This window comes from Pseudopipra pipra, chromosome 17 (genome assembly GCF_036250125.1).
Source record: "Pseudopipra pipra isolate bDixPip1 chromosome 17, bDixPip1.hap1, whole genome shotgun sequence".
Classification (NCBI taxonomy): domain Eukaryota; kingdom Metazoa; phylum Chordata; class Aves; order Passeriformes; family Pipridae; genus Pseudopipra; species Pseudopipra pipra.
Genome location: NC_087565.1, coordinates 5529326 through 5543714, shown reverse-complemented (window position 1 = coordinate 5543714; position 14389 = coordinate 5529326). Strand labels below are relative to the sequence as shown.

The 14389-nt window shown below is 45.4% G+C and overlaps 1 long non-coding RNA gene across 9 annotated transcripts in view; it reads left to right on the top strand.

The window, feature by feature from the left end:
- Positions 1–13901, top strand: part of LOC135423612 (uncharacterized) — a 63039-nt gene extending 49138 nt beyond the window's left edge. For 2 of the 9 annotated variants that reach the window (XR_010434855.1, XR_010434852.1), the window contains exon 3: positions 10265–13901. This is a non-coding gene — a long non-coding RNA (uncharacterized LOC135423612). Of the gene's footprint in view, positions 1–9870; positions 10000–10264 lie in introns of all 9 variants that reach the window. The other 7 variants (XR_010434856.1, XR_010434853.1, XR_010434859.1 and 4 more) reach the window with 7 other exon arrangements.
- The last annotated feature ends 488 nt before the right edge of the window (positions 13902–14389 follow it).

The window sequence follows — 14389 nt, the reverse complement described above, 5'->3', positions numbered from 1 at the left end:
ATGGACTGGAGAGGATTCTTCCTCCAAATGTTACTTTCCAGTGTCAGGAAGTGGTTTTGGAAGGAGGGAAAAGAAGCATCAAAGGAAACCTTATGACAAGTGTTGTGCTGCTCCAAGTCCTATGCACCAAGACCTCAGCTTTCCCTACAGACATGCTGCTCAATGCACTCCTTTTTGATTTTTATACCCCTTAACAACATGGGCTGTGGGTGCCCAGACACTGCTCTTCTCTGTGGCTGTGAAAGGGGGAAAAAATCAAGGCTGTTTCTCTGCAAGGACAAGCACAGGTAGCACAGGGGCTCTGGAAGCTGCAACCAGTGTGGGGTACTCAGCCAAGGCAGAGCTTTGCTGCAACTTTGTTTTCATGATTTAGCATTCCTGCTGTAAATAATTGATACTAATGTAAGGGAGATAAGAGACAGACTGTCTGTGGGCTGGGAGGAAGTGGATCCTGGTGACATCCACCTGGAAATGTGCTTGCGGATTTATCTGAAATAAAAACGTTGAAGAGCCAAACACAAAATCTGAGAGGTGGGGAGAGAAGAGGGATAAGAAAGGCAACCTGTGATCAGCTCTGAGCTTTCTCATCTCTCTAAGAAAAAACTACCAATAATAATTTCCTTAACAGGAAAATTCCTGCACTAACTAGCACTTTCTCCCTAAAAATTGCTCTCACACTAGTCCATAAGCTGCGTTCCTGCATTGCCAGAGTGCTGGGTGGGTGTTAGCACAGTTTAAGGAATTAAAATGTCATTAAGGGGGTGCATGGAGCACACCCCTCCTCGTTGGACACCGTGCTGGCAGGAAAATGCCAGGGAGCTCAGTATATTTGATGCCTTTGGCTTAGGTTATCTGCAAGCAGCTGAGTACCAGGAAGGAGCTTTCCTGCATCTTAGTCTTTGAAATTGGAGAAGGAAAAATTAAATCTCTGGTCCTGCAAGGGCAGCCGTGAGACAGGCAATGGAGACAATGTTGCTGGGTGGAGAAGGGGAGATTTCCCCGCTGGGAGCCTTGGAATCCAGCATATCCCAGGGGCCATTACGCCATATCCATTTCTAAATCCTGGTTTTGAGGCTGCTATTGGCATATCACATCCTCTGAGGAGTCTGTGCCCAGCAGCAAACTGGCATTCACTTCTCCCGGCCTGACGTAATGCCTGTTTTCATCCTGTCTAGTAAATAAAAAACGATAATGTCAGCTGAAAAAAATGACATCACTGTTGAGCCTTGCAGCTCTCTAGTTCTCTCTCCTGTGTCTCCATCTTCACACCTCACTTATGTTACCTGTCGCTCATCAGCTCAAGGATGTTCCTGTACCCACTGTACAAGGTAAGTGTGCCTGGGGGGTTTAAATTGCTGGGGGCTTCAAGTGCCAAAGTGAAAAGAACCTGCAGTGGAAATTCCTTCATTTTGAACTATTTTCTTGTAAACCTAGCAGAGGGTCCCTCAGATCTGGGGCTTCCCAGACAGGTTGTTGAAGGCCATGACTTTACATGTTACTCTGGTAAGCACATGTTCAGGGCTCTAAGTTTGTTTTAAAATATACTTCTTAACTTATAGATTTCATGTAGGAAGGCAGATGAAAAGAGCTGCTTTGGAAATGTTAGGAAAGAGCAGCATTGACTTGTCAGTGATATGAATGGGGAAAGCCAGAGAGACTTTCTCATCTCTAATGTGATTTCATGATTCAGTGAATAATGCATATTAGCATAATTCTAACTAAAAAAATCCATACTCATCATAGAATCACAGTTATCAACATTATCCCATTATTAATTATTAACATTTACACTATCAATCAGCCCCTGGCTGACCGATAGCTTAAAATCTTGCATAAAGATTGTTACAACAACAGCCACAGTACATCACGTAATGTGCTTCACAGTCAGGTTGTCATATCCTCATCTATAAAGCTTTTTACTAATGCACTTTACAGCATATCTTACAGTACATGGATGAAGAATGTGGCTGCACCCAGTAATAATTCCATTAATTATGAATAAAGCATTTACAAATGACATCCTTATTTAAAACTGGTGATGAACACATTTTGTTTTAATGCAGATGCACTGTGTAATTTGTAATTGGATAAAAAGCAATGCTGGCAGCGTGGGGCAGGGAAAGGGGGCCAAGATCTTATGATCCTTGCAACAGAAAGGGGGGAAAAAAACAGTGGAGAAAATGACTGACAAACAACAAAACACTGGGATAAAGCTGAGCAAACTCCAAGGTGATGGTTGAAAGGAGTGATTAAAGGCACCCTGCAAAGCTGAAAGGCAAAATTCCTTACCCAGTGCCCTCGCATTGCGGTTGTGTTAATAAAACTCTCCCCTATATTAATAAAGTGTATATTTTCATTGCTTTCTCTCATTTGCAGTGTTTTCAGCTGGCTGGCAGCTCACCAAGACTCGTTAGCCACATACAGTTTGCCTTTGCAGTACCTTGGTACCGCTTTGTCCTATAGGCTCTCTGAGATGGCAGAATATTTATTACATACAATATTTCACTGAGGCTACTTACGTCAAGAGGCTATAAATACATTACTCTTCCTGGTTTACTTAAGGGATAAAAAGTGAGTAGCTGAGTTTACAGAGCAGGCTCAAGCTCTATTAATGTGTGGTCTGTTCATTTTCATATGGCTCTCAATTGTTTGAAATTATTTTCCAAATTAATCCTATGAGTGATTCTTGCCTTGCTGATCATTTCCGAGCACTGCTGGCCTACATGTGCGGTGGTGATATTCAGGTTATTTCATGTATTAAAGAAAAAAAGTTAATTTAAACTCGTGATTTTTTGGTAATAAAGCTGTGAATATTTATGTGGTTGTAGTTTTCAGCTGAGAGCCTTGAGTCAAGAACTTCTTATACTGAGGTTCAACTATTTAAATAGGTGCTAACTGGGGATGCAAAAATCCCAGCAACCCAGTTCTGGCCACACTGGTGGGTGGACAAGAGCTTTGGTGTTCAGCAGAAAGTCAGCAAACGCCTCCTGATTACTTTTTTCCTGAGTTTTCCCGGTGTTTATAGCAGTCTGGATCAACAAGGTGCCTGGATAATGCACAGATCATGGTGTCATGTGTCTGCTAACACAGAGCCAAAGCTGTGCATGGCAGTGAGTGCTGAGGGTGGTGCAAGATTCTGAAGACTCAGAGAATCCAGAGAAAAGAATCGTGGATGTACCATATAAAGTTAAGAAAAAAGATTGCCTTGGGAGGGACCTGGTTTTGGGTTCAGGCAGACCTTTTTGCAGGTTTTCCAAGGAGATGAGGCTGCAAATTAGAGCCAAGCCAGGCCGGAATTTTTGCTGAATTATTTTCACATTCCCTTTCAGTGTCCCATTTGTGGGCCATACCTAGTGCAAAGCATGATACCTGACATGGCCCTTCCCCAAATTTTCAAGTTAATAAACACAGTAAAAAATTCATGTATGGTGTTTATTGCCAGCACTGTCAAAGATGACACTGCATTCCCCTTCTCCTCTCAAACTCAGGCAGTGTAGGAGAGGCTGCTGTAATTACAGGTCTCCTTGTGCAAGACTGCTTTGAAATTCCCAATATTTCTTGAAACCACCAGCAAGTTGGTTTTCCAAGCCAGCTGACAGAGGATTTATTTATTAAGGTTTTGGCTGTTTGCAGCAGTGGCTGGGCAGCAGCAGTTCCGCAGAGTTATCAAAAATCTATTTCCTCTCAGAGTCACAAGTAAAATATCAAACCCCCTCTGAAAAGCCGAGTGCAACATTTACATTTTAATCTCCCGAAACACTTTCATTTCTGACAAACTGGGTTTCTTGGTCTGTGTGTTATGGAGAGGAAAGGCAGCAGGGTTGCAGAGGAAGGTTTATAGCTCTGGGAGTGAGAGTGGGCTGCTTTGTGTGTGTGGCACAGCCAAAGTGGCACAGTGACCTCCCTGTCCACAATGACAGCAAGGACTGTCACCCTGCAGCACTGCTGGGGTCAGGTGAAAAATAAAAGCACCCTGGCCCCAAAATCTACCAGTGCGTGGGCATCAATAACTGAGCTTGTTTAGAGATCACATGTGCATGTGGGAAAAAAGGTTATTACTCCAGGGCTGGAGTAATAACAGCCCTTTTCTGGGCTGGGCACAGCTCTGCTGGCTACAAACAGAGCCCAGACAGGGGTCATGTGGGCTTGGCAGTGGCTGTTTGCAGCCACTTATATATAAGGGCAAACCCTTATTTCACTGTCTATTCACATCTTTGCCCACAGGTTAATTGGGATAAAGTGGAGTGTCTGGCTGGACCCAAGCTCTACAGTTTGCAGTCTGGCAACAAAAAGCAACTCTCTCTTTCCCTTGTTATCACCGAGGCTGAGGTCCTGTGCTGCCTCTGTAGAGTCGCTGCAGCAAAACATGAATTATGGATGAAATGAAAAATCCCGGCCCAGTGCACAGAGGGAATATGCAAAGTGCAGAGCAATCACCTCTGTGCCTGAGCCTCTCTGTGTGCCACCTTCACATGCATAATGCCCAAAATACTCTGCTCAGCTTCAGCCTGCCACTCCCTCATCCCACAGGGCTCAGGATTCCCTCCTCCGAAGGGATTTGGGTTTTAAAATGATGACATTCATTAATTTGAAAAGCGTGCCCTTGTGCTTTGTGGGATCTCTGTGGGAGGTACTAAGGGTGCTGTATGTCTGGATAAGCTCTTTGGAATTCACACACAGAGCACCTCCAGCGGTGCAGGCATCAGGAAGGACGGGTGTCTGCTCCCAGCGTGGGAAGGGCTTGCCCTGGGGAAATTTGGCATGTTGCAGATTGCCCACTCTGAGCCTGGCACGGCCTCACTACACGAAGAGGAGCTCCCAAGGGATCCGCAGAGGTGATGGCTGGTTCCCACCGGAGCTCCCTTCTCCTGAAGCAAAGTGAAGTGTTGGACAAATGCTTCAAGTTAGTCACAGACTCTGGCTTTAAGGATCTGTGATTTGGGGAAGCTCAGTCTCTCTACTCATAACTTCTCTTTCACAGAAAAAAATGCCTTTCAGGAGTCATTTCTAAAATGTCTTTTAATTTTCAAATGCTTTAATTCCTCCCTTGCAAGTGCAGCTCTTTGCTTTCGTGCACCATCTAATAACACACTGCAAATGTGCTTCCAAACAGCCATTTCTGAGTGTGCAATATCAACATCTGTACTAAAAACAAGCAGAAATCTTTCCCTGAAGCAATATTTTGCTCAGTATTATTGTTACTTTTTTTTTTTTATTTAATGGTTTGCTACCATGGGAGCTCTTCAGCCTCTTGATTTTGGGAAATGAAGGCTCTCTGCTTCTCCCTCCTTGTCGAAGACACCCTGGCAGGTGAGCCCATCATCACCCTTGTCCCACCTGCTAAAAAAGCTTTACTGGGTGTTCACTAAAACTATGTTGCACTGAAGCACCTCACTGAACTGGGGGCCTGATATGCAGCAGGTTGGCAAAATTAGTTGATTAGTGTTTGTACAGGACTTTGAACTTCTCCTGTTAAGTAGATGTGAATAATAAAAATAATATTAATGTATTATTATTGTTATTGCTATTCTGACTCTCTCATACCAGTGATGAACATTTCCCTGTGCATGTATTTAAGCTATCCAATGTGGGATGCTTTGTTCTTAATTTTGATTATTTTAAGAGTCCTTTAGCACATCAAATAGTCTCCCTAGATAAGGATTTATAGGAAGGTCTTGAGAGCTGTCAGAGTAATGTTTTTCTAGCAGCAAAAACTTAACCTCCTCTTAGATCTTCATTTCTGCTTTGTCCTGGGTGTAGCTGCAGCGGGTGTTCAGTCACAGCCATCAGGATGAAGATGTGTTGTCAGTTGTTTTATTTTTGATCCCATTTGAATGTGTCAGTCAACTGCCTCGAATCAAAGAAAGTGAGAAGGAGCCTTTAACAGTTGTGATTGGAAACTTCAGACTTACCTTTTTTTTTTCATTTTTATAGACACTAACTAAATGCTTGGCAGGTTCTTGTGAATCATAACATTACTAAATATATCAAAGAGGCTCTTTGCCAAGCTGCTGGCGAAGGTGGTGTCTATTCCTATTGACTCCTTTTTCCCCTTCAGATTACTTTATCATTTAATAATTTCAAATCTTAATGCAAAAAAACCAGGGACTCTTAACTAGGCTGGCTAACATCGTGATTAATGAAAGTGTAATGTGAGCTACTGTACAGCCATTAGAAACCAGTTAGCTAATTAGCGTAATCACAGGGGTGGAAATAATTAAAAGACCATAAAATAGAGGTAACCTAATAACAACATTTTCCTCTGACCCAGAACTGGTGAGAAGAGGGTGGTTTGCTGGGTTAGGAGCAGATAGGAGTGGAGATGGAAGGTTCTGTGAGTAATCACTGTCAAGGAGGTCTCGGGGCACAGACAAGGAGAACAGAGCAGATTTTACACCAGCATAATCCAGACTGCAGCAGCACTTCACACCACTGCACCCCTCTCCCATCTTATGCTTTGTCACAAGTTTAGTGACAAACTAATCAAGACATGGGTGAGGCAGGATCCAGCTGGTTTGGTCTTTTTTACTTCTTTGTTCCCTTTCCTCCTTCCCAGGTTATTAACAAATATAGCATTAAAATTTCCTTCACATTCCCTGAGTCCACCAGGTTTGGTTTCAGGAAAGGTGGAAATCAGTGTCCTAAGGTGCTTAAGAAGAAAATCCTGTTAGAGGATTCCCTATATTTATAGAGCTTCTAATGTATTTATGTATGTTATTCACTGTAAGTTTCACAAAACTCTACAGCTTGTTCAAAAATCTCTTGCTAAGAGGAAAGAGCCTTTCTGGGCAGAGGGGAGTGGTGCAGTGACTGATGAGGGTGACAGTCACTGCCAGAGCTGCTCCCAGGAGCTGGTGCCAAGCAGATGTGCCCCCCCAATCAACCCTCACCTGCAGCCTTTGCACTCAGGTTGGTGCAGACAGCCCAAGCCCTTTGGGCAGTACCAGCACACTATTGTGGTGGTGAATCCGAAACAACCCCCAAAATGTGTGCCCTGGTGCTTCTCTAAGGGGTCTCCTATGCAGGACTGTTCAGGTTCATCTCTTGTTAATGAGAGATGGGGGACGGTGTGATGGGCTGGATCTCACCCCTGCTGATTAGAAGTGACCTACCTCTGGCTGTTAGGTGAAATAGCTCCACATAACAGGCAATAAAAAATCCTAACTGGTAATTTTCCACTTGGGATGGGTCACCACAATGGCCATCTCCATCGGTTCTTATCATTTCTGCCACGGTTTGTGTGTGTTTCATTTGACCTGGGTCTAATGAGCAGAGAAGACTGAACAGTAGCTGCAGACACACAATCAAGGATCAGCCGCCGGAGCTGATGAGTCTGCCGAGACTGCTAAGTGGGTCTTCATTAGCTATTCACATGCAAAGAGCAATCCTTATTTATTCTTCTTTCCTAGGTGAATCTATTTTTGAATATCTTTTGTGCTGATCTTGTCTGGGGGGTGGGAGGTTGGATGGAGGGTACCACCACTGCCGGTTAACCAGATGATTGTCCTGAAAAAATTGAGTGTGACACCAAGTTGGCAGCAAGTTGAAAAGAAGAAACAATGTGATGCCATTTAGAGAAGGAAGGAATCATTTTCCCCTGTGACTTCTCTAGTGGGAGGTAGAACTTTATCTTCTCTTTGCAGCTCAAATGAAGCATCACAGCAGTAGCATTAACTGTGCTTTCACGCTCCCAGCTTGTCTTTTCATTAACCTTATGTGTTTTTTTATTGCTGTAGCAGGGAACACGCTTTCCAGGGAGGGTTTGCAGGGGAGTCACTGGAGCTGCAAGCCTGGGATGTCCCAGGCAGGTCCCCAGGCTGCACATGTGATGTTATTGCAGCCAAGGGGATGAGCTGGTGGTCTGTGCTGCTGTACGTGAGCTTGCAGTGAGGAAGGGAAACCTGACGTGTGTCAACAAGTCTGCTGGAGAGGGGGTTTTGGAGCAGCAGGTCATGGTGAGCCTTGCTCCAGGTGCACTTTTGTCCCGCCAGCTCAGCCGTGTGAATCACATCCTGGGACATCCTCGAGGATGCAGACGGGTCAGTCCTTAGCCCTTGGCAGAACCAGCGGCTTCTTGAGAGAAAGGTGCCTTTCATCTGCACAACCCCTTTTTCCGCACTGGGCATTACTTAAATGTTCTCATTTAAGCATTTTCTAAAAGCCATGTTCCCGCGGTGCTGGGCCGGTTGGGTGCGGATCCTCTCGCCCTCCCGGCCGCATCCGCCTGTGGCGAAGGCTGCCCTCTCCCGACACGCCGAGTATCCGAGGGATGCGGTGGCTGAGCCGGGGCCCAGCACCCTCCGCCAGCACCAGCCCTGTCCCCGCTGCACCGTGCACAGAGCAGCGATGTCTCGTCCCAGTGGGCACAGATGATCCCCCGAGGTGGCCTGGCCCCATCACCAGCTGCCTCTGATGCTGGATCCAACCTGCATCCCCCTCGGGCAGCAGGAGAGTCCTGCTTGAGGAACCACCCAGAGCACTGCACTCCTGCAGATTTCCATTTTACCAGACCAATCCCTGCCCTTCCAAACCTGCCCAGTACCTTTTTCTTCACGTTTTATTTTTTATAATCTGGTAGTGTAGGCACGAGTACCGTACTCCTCTGAGTTGTCTTTTCCCAGCTGAGTCTATTTGTGCTGCAGACTGTGTGGGTGCCACCCTAGGAAAGCCACACTTAGCAGCGTGTTGCTCCAGGAAAGCACTTTTATATGAACAGGGATGTGAGACAACCACTTGCACCTCTGGGCTTGGCAAACAGCTGATCCATGAGAGATTACTTTTTTTTTCCCCCTTGTGATTTTGACCTTATTTGCTGAAAGTGAAACATCATTCAGCCTTCCAGGAAATACCACAAGTCTTCAATCTGACATGAGAACATAAACCTTCTGTAAGAGTTCATCCATTCTGCATCTCAGGTCTCTGGAACTGGGTTGTGGACATGGGAGTGGGAATCTCAGCATCCTGAATCCAGGGCTGCAGAACCTGAGCCCCTGCACCTCCCCAGCCTAGGGAAAAACATCTCCATAGGTTCAGGCCCTTACTGAGCTGGTTCTGCAGCAGTTCCTCATGGAAAAATTGGGATTTTTTTTGCCTGAATCACCTTGATCGTGTTAATTTTTTGTAGGACAGGTGAAACCCTTTCCCTCCGGTTCTGTGGATCTGGCTGAAATAAAACACAGCTTTACAGCTCAGAGTAGCCCAGTTCTCCGTGCTTCAGACTCCCCTAATCCCCTCCTAGAAGAGAGCTCAAAGGCTGTAGCATTGCTGAAGTCTCAGGCTCTGCACACCACGCTCAGCAGTGCAGCCCCAGCTCACACCTCTGACAGCACATTTCCTGAGCACAGTGCCTGCATGTCCCTGACCTTACTGTGCAACCAACTTTTGTGGGTTATGCCTCCCCCTGCTATTTTGGGGGACCACAGAGGCCTTTCCGGGAAGGATGTAGGGCAGCCGTGGGGCTCATGTGCAGTTCATTGAAGGTAAGAGGTTATTTGTGGGACAATGTGGCTCTACATCTTTCCACCTCCCAGTCACCACGAGGGGTTTAACAGACATCATCTTGCTCATGAAGTTCATGCTTTTACATCCACACTGTTCCGCCTGGGGTGTATTCATCAGTGCAAACCTCTTTACTTTGCAGGTCATTCCCAGAGCAGGGCCCCTCAAGCCTCACTGGACCCAGGGAAGGACTCACCCTCCTTTGCACTTTGCTGTGTTTCCCTCGGGATCAGTTCAGTGACATTCCCAATCCCCATTGTGCTGAGGATTATGCATTTAACTGAACCCACAAAGATACCCCTTCAAAAGCCCCAGAAAACTTAAATTTCCTTTTTTTTCTGCCCGGACCACCTTTCCTTGTTTTACCACTAGATGGGAGAGTGAGACTGAGCTAACTGAGGTGCTCCCATCCTTATCCCGGTAGGAATTCCGAGGGGAGAAGACTACTAAAAGATGCCTGCGGGTCATCCTGCAAATCCTCTGACCTCAGGAAGGGAGCAGGTAGCCCCCAAAATGCCTGGTTGTTTCCTAATCCTAAAAGTGCATGGTTAGGGGGGACTAATGCTTGCCTGATGCTTTCACAAAATACCAGGATGCCAGTGGATCCCACTCTGGAAGGGGGATTCACTTACACAAAGACTGGGTATATTCTCGGGGTGAAATATTTCATATTTTTTCTCCTATCCACCTGTCCTGGAGCAGAGGGAGATAAGGGAAACACTTGCAATTCATTCCTCTCATCCACACCCCAAATTCTGTTTCCCAGGAATCCGAGTGATCCAAAAAATTGTTTGGGGAGGTAAAGAATCACAGAAACACAGAATCACAAAATGGTCAGTGTTGGAAGGGACCTCTGGAGATCATCTAGCCCAACACCCAACAGGTAAATGTAAATAAAGCAGCATTTTCTCCTCCTTTCCTTCTACAGGATTTTCTTCCTCCTATAGGATTGTTGTGTAATGATACTCCCAGTGAGAAAATAAAACTGGTCTATTGCAATGATTGTACTTGCAGGAGGAGAATTCATGCCCTGGTCCAACATCACTCGCCTCAGGAGCTGCTTTGGGTGAGGGAGGGGATGGCACCCAGTTCATTAATATCTTAATAAATTTACTTTCACTGCAGCACTTCCCATCCCCTGAGACCTCCCAAGGTTTTGCTGAGACTGGCTATATTCAGGAATTATATAGCTGTAGAAGCAGTTTCTCAGCCAAATCCAACTGTCCAGTTTGACTATTTTTACTATTACTAGGTTTGGGACTTTAAAGAAGAACATTTCTACTTGCTTCCTGAGATTTCACAGATTCCGGAAGAAATTTCACAGGAGACAAATTTCCTGACTGCCTGTGTGACTACCTCAGAACATGTAATCCCTGTAGAGTGGAAATAATTTTTTGTGGGGGTTTTGCTTTTTGCCCAAACTTCCTAATTTGCAAACTCTTTAGAGAAGTGACTCAACTGATTTGCCCAATGCCTGGCACAGTTTGGTAATGAGATGAAATAATTCTAATAACTTCCCTAACTGAAGTGCCTTTGTTGCCTCTGTTGTGGTCTCTTGGCTTTGCCTGCACAGAAAATATCTGTCATTATCCTGCTAGACATAAATAACAGCTTCTTTGGAAGACAGAGATTGTATTTTTTACTGGACCTATCTACTCTTATTTTCCATAAGCAACAGCCACCCCACCCTGTGTGTGCAATGAGGCCACTGAGTCACCAGCATGAAGCAGTGACCAACTCATACATCTCACCAGGGAGGACCCAAAATCCCCTCCAAAGAAGAGAAGAGACATCTTTCTTCAGATGATAATTAGAGGTGAAAAAATGTAGCCTGGAAGCAATTAAAAAAAAAAAAAAAAAGACATTTCAGACCTGGCAGGTCCAGGGCACATCTCCTTGTGCAAAGGTTTGCTTGCTCAAGCCCTGGCATGGGCCACCCAGGGCAGAGGAGGAGTCCCATCCCTGGAGGGATTTAAAAGACATGTAGATGTGTCACTTGGGGAAATGGTTTAGTGTGGGCTTGGCAGTGTTGGGGGAATGGTTGCACTTGATGATCTTAGGTGGCTTTTCCAGCCTATGGTTCTAAATGATTCTGTGATTCTGCCTCCTCCTGAGGGGCATTTTGAGCTCCCAGCTGAGCTCAGAGTGGGGCACATGCGGTGAAGTACATGGGAAGTGCTCCAGGGGACTGAGACATCTTTGGAGGGGCAAGAGGCAGCTGTGTGATGGTAAGCACAGAGCACAGATTAACAAAAAGCTATTACCAGGGTGAACATCAGCCCCAGGACACCAAGGCATCCCCAGACAGAGGGCTCTGCACAGCAGGAGATGTTGACACCCTCCCTGATGGTATCCATGGTGAAATCCAGCCCTGATGAAATCCAGCAGGCCAACCTCTCCTGTAGACCTTGATCCTGCAAGAGGAACTACAGGGATGGATTTTCAAAGTCAGCCAGAACCAGCTGGATTGAGGCCTTATCTGAGATAGCAATAGAATTAGCCACGTGATTTCTTTTCCATGTTTACAGTGGCAATATTTTTCCAAAGTTCAAAGTCTTCCTCTGCAGGAAGCATGTGATATGCTTTGCAGTCACACCATATTTTGGTGCTATGAACAATTAAAAAAATCAATTTCCGGAGCAATATTTTCTATGTTTGTAATCTCTGAACTAATTACAGGGCTGGAAAATCAATAGCTATCTGGAAATCTTTCCAATACAGCTAACTAAGCATGCTGCATATCATGCTGGAATATATTCTTCACAAACACATGCTGCTCATGACCATCTCCCAGATCACACAGGCAGATGATATCACTGTTAATAAGCCCCTGTGCTTCACTGCACTGCAATGGGAGCATTTACCAAAATCTGCAGGGGGGATTGGGCAGAGCAAATAGCACAGTACACGAGAGCTGGAGCAATGCTTGTGCCAGCATTTTAAGCCAACAACAAAAACAGTTGCAAGACTCATTTAGTTCAACAGGAACCTAAAAAAAGATTATGAAATAAAGTCATTAAAAGTTCATGCCTTAGTTATAATGTTGGTTTTTTTGTCATGCTGTATTAAAATAAGAAGTAAAACCTTTGATGACTGAAAATAACCTCTTTGTCTAGTTTCCTAGTAAGAGAGAAGTGGTGTTAAATGGGTAGTTTGATGGTGATTATACATCAAAAACACACGTGAAGAGGAAGGGTGTTGCTCTGATGGATGGATCTCCTCTTGCTGTACAAACACACTCAGTTGACCATGGCAGCTCAGTTGGAGCCAAAGCTCAAACCCTTGTGCTGATGCTCTTCACTGCTTCCCACACACTCTGCAGGCATTGCTGGGATCTTCTCCAAGATGCTGCCGCCTCCCTCGTGCCCTGCAAGAGCTCAGTGTGCTCTTCCTTGGTATGCTGGAGTTTGTGCTGCTGCTAAATGAAGAGGAAATATTCCCACTGGACACGGTGCCAGCAGCACAGCAAGTGGATAAGAAGCACAGACCACAGTACAGGGGATTTTCCCCAGGCTCCCATTTGCACTCCTGCTTGGTACAAGAAAGCAATGAATTCTGAGCTGTCACCAAGCCACAAAATATTTGCTCTGATTTTATATGTTTTTCTCTGATTATTCTTCATAGCTGTTTTCCCCCCAATGAATTGAAATCTCTGCCCTCACTCCCTCCCCAAGTCGGGAGATTCCTGCAGTTCTCCAAGTTGGTGATCCTCATCCTGGAGTGGAACTTTGGGTCTAGCAGCCCATGAGTTAAGGTGCAGCATGTGCCTTGTCCCAGCCCTCATCTCAGGAGACAGGTCGTGATTTATAGTCCCTCCTAAATAATTTGGCAGGTTAGTTACACCCAAAGAATTTAAATTTTGGAGCTGGACATGATGCATGTAGTGAGCTGGATTGGAACTATTGTCATTATTAATTTCTGTTTGCATTTCTGTAGCACTCCCATGTGCAGATGAGGATTTCCTGTGCCTGGTGCAGCACACTGGCACAGAGAAAGGAGCCCTTTCTGTCAGCTCCATGCTGACAGCCTGCCTGGAACAGCAAGCCCAAACCTGAGAGGGGCTGGGGGTGCTGATGGCAACAGCACCCAAAACACACACTCCAATGGTGTGGCTCTGCTAATCTGGGCTGTTTCCTGCCAAGAAGCAACAACTACAAAAATATTGTGCTTATCATTACCACAGTAAAAGTTTCTCTTTTAACTTCCTAGGCTGAAATGACCCTGATGGTGACGCAGAGCTGTGGGTGCCACGCATTGCTCAGACTCTGCAGGACCAGACCTACAGCTGCTGCACTAAATTTCAATGTCTTCTCTTCAGATGATGATGTCTTTGGACTTTCCTATTTTTCTTGCCAATCTAATGTCATATTTCCTTCAAATAAAACTCGGTGTGTGAGAACTCACTTCTGTTTCTCTCTTAGGAAAGGAAGGCTGCGCTGTCTGTGCATCACCTACCAGGAAAGACCACAGGACAAAGAGCTCAGACACTTCAGAAATCTTTCAGAGAGAAGCTCCAGCTCTCCCTTATCTCTTTTAAAGTTAACACATCACACTTTGTACATGCTCAGTAACAAAGTTCCTAATGTTGTTTCCCGATAACCCAGAGGCCCGGGATAGCAATGCTGTTGCTGTTTCATAGAGGGCGAGAGCGGGACACTTGCTCCTCTGGCTGCCGACAATCAGCACTTTGGGAACATCCCACACTAGAAGTTTGCACAGAGATTATTGGGTTTCACAGCCACCAAAGCATGTGTCACCCATGAATTTGTATAATTATTCCTCAAATACAGTTACACTTTTGGCTCTGCAATGCCTCCAGTATCAGTTGCTGCTGTTTAATCAGGAGCTGCTTTAAACCTCCTACCTCATCCTTTCATTTACAGGATCCTTT